Raw genomic sequence first — 6,000 nt, 5'->3', positions numbered from 1 at the left:
CGGCCCACTCCATTGGCTACAGAGGTAGGAAACATCAGGACTGGTTAGATGAGAACTCTGACACCACAACAACCTTACTGGACATTATGCACAAAGCACACAGGGCTACTCTCAACAGCCCCACATATGCTACACTCCGCCAGCAATGGCGTGCATCACTCAAGGAAGTGCAAACAACCTTGCATGCTCTGTAGAACAAATGGTAGACGCATAAGGCACAGGAAATCCAAATTTATGATGAAAAAAACGATATGCACAATTTCTACAACTCAGCTAAAGCTATCTATGTCCCTAGAAGTTGCTCCATCACCCCCCTGATAACAACTGATGGTCTGACTCTCTTGAAGGACCAAAACCAGATCCTGATGAGGTGGGCTGACCACTTTGAAGCACTACTTAATCAGCGTTCTCCTACAGACCACTCCGTCCTGGAAGAACTGCCTGTCTGCCCACCCATTCAAGACATCCACCATTCACCAATCTTCCAAGAGGTGTTATCAGCTATCCGTTCCCTCAAGAACAACAGCGCTCCTGGCGCTGAGAGCATCCCGGCAGAGCTACTGAAGAAGGGAGGTTACTTGTGCACCAGAACGCTCCACCAGTACATCACTGAGGTTTGGGATGGGGAGATCGTCCCACAACAGTGGTGGGATGCAAACGTTGTCACCATCTATAAGAACAAGGGTGCCAAGTCCATCTGCGACAACAGCCGGGAGATACCCCTTCTGGCTGTTGCCGGCAAGGTCCTGATGCGCCTTCAGAAAGAACAGGAGTACGGTTGACATGATATTCACTGCACAGCAACTCCAGGAGAAGTGCTGTGAACAACATCAGGACCTTCTCATGGCCTTTGTCGACCTCTCAAAGGCCTTTGACACAGTGAGCAGGGAACTACTATGGGGCATACTACTCAAATTTGGCTGTACAGACAAATTTGTCAACATCCTTTGCCAGTTCCATGATAGGATGATGGCTCGGGTGTCCATAGGAGGGCAGGAGTCAGTGCCCTTTGGAGTAAGCATCGGTATGAGGCAGGGGTGTGTACTCTTAAACATCTTCCTCCTATGTGTCACCCAGCTTCTCCACAAGGAGCCTGAGGATAGCAGCAGGGTTGCGGTGGACTTCAGGCTAGATGGAAACCTACTCAACATCAGGAGGCTCCAAGCAACCACCAAGGTTTTGACGGAGCGGGTTCTTGAACTGCAGTATACTAATGACTGTGGTCTTGTGGCCCACATTCCGGAAGACCTTCAGTCCTTGAGGGTATATAGCAGGATGGGACTGTCTAGCAACACCACCAAGACAGAGGGGGTCTGCCAATGGAGATCCAGCCCTCCACCCACCATGCCTGTCTTCACCATTGAACACACATCACTGGCAATAGTCACATCCTTCAAATACCTGGGCAACATCCTCTCGGAGGACTGCAGCATCAACCTCGAAATTAAAAATAGGATCAAGCAAGCATCAGCTGCCTTCGGGAAACTCACATGCAGGGTCTTCCAAAACAGGGATCTCCACCTCCACACCAAAGTCGCCATCTATCAAGCCGTCTGCATCACCACACTTCTTTACAGCTGTGAATCCTGGGTCACTTACAGTTGCCACAACAAGCAGTTTGAGCGATTCCACAGAAGATGCCTGCATCGCATCCTGGGAATCACCTGGTGTGACCGTGTGCCCCATACAGAAATACTTGCTACTGTAAGACCAACTGCAAGAGTATGGAGGCCATGGTCACCCAACACCAACTGCACTGTCTCAGGAGCGCTTGCAACGGAAAATCCTGTATGGGCAGCTACATCTTGGCTGGCGGTCTGCAGGGGGGGGGCAGCTACATCTTAGCCGGCGGTCTGCAGGGGGGGGGCAGCTACATCTTGGCTGGCGGTCTGCAGGCGGGGCCAGCTACATCTTAGCCGGCGGTCTGCAGGGGGGGGGCAGCTACATCTTGGCCGGCGGTCTGCAGGCGGGGCCAGCTACATCTTAGCCGGCGGTCTGCAGGGGGGGGGCAGCTACATCTTGGCCGGCGGTCTGCAGGGGGGGCCAGCTACATCTTGGCTGGCGGTCTGCAGATGGGGGCAGATGAAGCGCTACAAGGACCAGCTGAAAACATTGCTGAAGAAGTGCAACATCAAACCCACAGACCTGGAGGATTTTGCTGCTGACCGTTCCACCTGGCGGCAGCTCTGCCAGAGCAGTGTGCAGAGGTGGGAGGGGAGGAGCGCAAAGAGACAGGAAAAGCAACACAGGAGACCTACAACTACGCCTGCCCCCGCCAACACTGGCCGGCGGTCTGCAGGCGGGGCCAGCTACATCTTAGCCGGCGGTCTGCAGGGGGGGGGCAGCTACATCTTGGCCGGCGGTCTGCAGGGGGGGCCAGCTACATCTTGGCTGGCGGTCTGCAGATGGGGGCAGATGAAGCGCTACAAGGACCAGCTGAAAACATTGCTGAAGAAGTGCAACATCAAACCCACAGACCTGGAGGATTTTGCTGCTGACCGTTCCACCTGGCGGCAGCTCTGCCAGAGCAGTGTGCAGAGGTGGGAGGGGAGGAGCGCAAAGAGACAGGAAAAGCAACACAGGAGACCTACAACTACGCCTGCCCCCGCCAACACAGACTGCATATGCCTCACCTGCAATAAAGTTTGTGAATTTCGGATTGGACTCTACAGTCACCAAAGAATTGACCGTTAACTCAGAAGTGGAAGTCATCATCGGATACGATGAACTAACGTAACGTAACGTGTGTCTGAGTGTGTGTGTGTGTTTGTGCACGCCTGTATGATTATGTGTGTATGTGTTTCATAATTTAGTCATAATAAGAATTTGATGACAGCTTTGTTTCATTTTGATCAGCTGATCTCTGAGACTGTAGCCAGGCCTGGAAGTTTACATCAGGTGGGCAGCTTCGAGGACCTTGGCGAGTCAGAGGTGGAAAACAGACCAGGAAAGGACCAGGACAGCTCAAGTAAATCACGTGATCAACAGTACTTGATTTGCTGTAATCATCATATGGGATTTAAAGGGACATTGCACTCCAACATAAAAGTTTGTCAGATGTTTCCATACCTCAAAAGTAGACTAGTGTTCAGATAGGTCCATGTCACAGGCCATTTGTTGCGTAGATCAAGCTATATGCTTTAATCCCAAATTAATAGAAAGGATAAGCGTTTTCCTACTTCCAGATTTTATACGGTGCTCATCTTTTCCATTAATTTGTGGTTAAGGCATATAACTAGATCTATACACCCAGTCTTGGAACATGTATTCATCTTGCCATTGGACTAGTTTTGAGGTCTGAAAACATCGGACAAATGTTTATTCTGAAGTGTAATCTCCCTTTAATATCTGCATTTTGAATAGCAAAGAATAATCTTATCCATTACTTAAAATAACAGGCAGCTTGAGCCATTCCAACCGAAGCAAAGGGTCTGAGAGGATGTCATCAACAGGCGACACATGCCAAAGCAGCTTGTCTGGCAGCCAGGTCTCATTGAACTCAGCATTTGGCTCCAGACCCATTTCTGCTCTGTCTACAGCCACCAGGTAGAGCCATTTCTCTTCACCTGTTCCCAGCTGTGTCAAAAGGCCATTACACTTAAAAATCTATGTTTGACACTTGTTTTCAGACCTCAAAATTGGTCCATGGAAAGCACCATGTAATTTCCAGATTTGCAGTTCTTATCTTTTCCATTCATTTGGAGTTGAGGCATGTAGCTGGATCTACGCAAAAAATGACTACTTTTGAGGTCTGTAAGGCTGTCTACACAGCCAGCCCAATTCTGATATTTTTTACACTAATTGGTATTTTGACCAATCGCATGAGATCTTTTTCAGAGCTGATCTGATTGGTCAAAAGACCAATTAATGAAACAAAGATCATAAATGGGCTGCCTGTGTAAACATAGCCCAAAGACCTGGGTTAAAATACATGCGTAGTTAAGTATTTGTTATTTAAATATTTATTTGAGTATTTAAAAAATAATGTGTCTATTATTGACCACTTAGATTTGAAGTATTTATAAGTATTCTTTTTAAATAATCCTATAGCCTACTATTTAAAACAATTTTCAAATATTTGTTTCCAAATTCATTATTTCAAACACCCCTAGGACCAAACAGACCTGGGTTTAAATGCATGGAGTATTTCAATATTTGTATTTGAAAATACACTGCCTGTATATTTGAGCATTTTCAAATGGATTCCAATATTCAAAAGAAAAATATCAAAATCCTTACTTCAAAATGTCTTTGAAAGTAATTAAATTGTATTTGAACCCAGGTCTGATCTGAAAACGTTGATTTTAGAGTGTAATGTCCCTTTAAATCCTATTCATTTTAAGCCATCTAAAAAGAGCAAACCTTCCGTCCCCCCAGTGGGAGCTCCTGGCGGAGCTACACCGGTCCACACCGGGTCTTTGTGCCTCACTCCCCCCTGGACCTGCAGATGGGACACCGGGTTCGAGTCCTGCTGCCCTCGGGACGGATCAGCACAGGCACGGTTCGTTACCTGGGCCACCTGGAGGGGGAGCCAGACTACCATATGGGAGTGGAGCTGGAATCACTTGAACACGGGCAGCAAGATGGCACACACAGGGGACAGTGCTACTTTGAATGGTAACTCTTCATTTACCAAGAATTTGTAGTCTTAAATCAGTTATTCTGTAAATAAGGGATGTTTCATCCTTACATTTTTACATTGGTAGAATTGCTAGAGATCTGCTGTCGAGTATAAATATGTCTCTATTTTTAGAGATGACAGGAAAAGGTTCAACAGTGCTTTTAGTTATAACTGAAAGGTTTATTTACTTGAAATAAGTTATCCACTGAATCCTGTTGTTTACAGTAGTCGGGCCGCTCACACACACAAGTAACAATTTGAAATAATTGTTTATTGAAAAATCTATTTATTTTCTAAATGACATTGTGGACATGAATGGAAAGTTGTTTGATTTTGAAACAGTGTTTAAAGCCTACGGGGATGTTTGTACAAATCATATGTATGCTCAATTGCTCTCTGCTATATCCCCCATATGGAAAGCTAAGATGAAGAAAGTAAAGCATAATTTAACTGTATGCAATCCTACTATAAAAAAACAAAAAATTGATTTAAAAAGCTAAAATCAACTCTGAAATATACCAACTCACTTTCCATCGCCTATCTGCAATTCCATACAAATTTCAAACGTATTGGAAAGATCCCAATACCATGGAACCCAATACCATGGAAGCAGGTCTTCAATTTCACATACAAAACATCAATAGATACTCAAGAGACTTTCAGTTACTTTTTTATTATTCTTAGCCAGTAGTTCTGAAAGTAGTGCCCACAAGCAAAAAGTGGTACCCGAAAATTGCATACTACATCACATATGTGCAGATATTCTCTCTCTTACTCTGTTGTGTGTGATTCTTTCTAGCTGTCAACAAAGAAAATGCTGTCCATTTAGTGTATTGAGCAAGACTCTAAATGAAGGTTCGGTAATGAAGAGGAGGAGGACATAATGCATCTGTTTTGGTACTGTCAGACAGTGAGCTCATTTTGGCTACAGGTTCAAGGCTGGCTTTCCCATCACCATCAAACTATGTATTAACCCCCAACTTATCATCTTGGGTGACGTCAATGTCCATAACCCCTCAATTAATGACACAATACCTCTGCTAGGTAAAATATTCATATTCAAAACACAAAGTTCTACATCTCCAACAGCCAACCTGTTTAAATAATTAATTAGCCATTCCCGGGGCCACCCACACATAAAATTAATGCACACATGACTAAGTCGCTTTGGATAAAAGTGTCTGCAATATTATATTATTTGCGTAGCCAGGCAATATTTATTTGAGAAAGTCCACAACATTGTTATTGAACAATATAAATTCAAATGAACATATGCTACTATAAGGGTAAAATGATCCATATGCTATGGAGTGTAAGCAAACAATGTTTTTCCTTATTTATTTTTGTATTAGAATACTACACCATGGCATTGCTGATAA

The sequence above is a fragment of the Salvelinus fontinalis genome, chromosome 38, assembly GCF_029448725.1.
Source record: "Salvelinus fontinalis isolate EN_2023a chromosome 38, ASM2944872v1, whole genome shotgun sequence".
Classification (NCBI taxonomy): domain Eukaryota; kingdom Metazoa; phylum Chordata; class Actinopteri; order Salmoniformes; family Salmonidae; genus Salvelinus; species Salvelinus fontinalis.
This window is presented reverse-complemented; position numbering follows the sequence as displayed.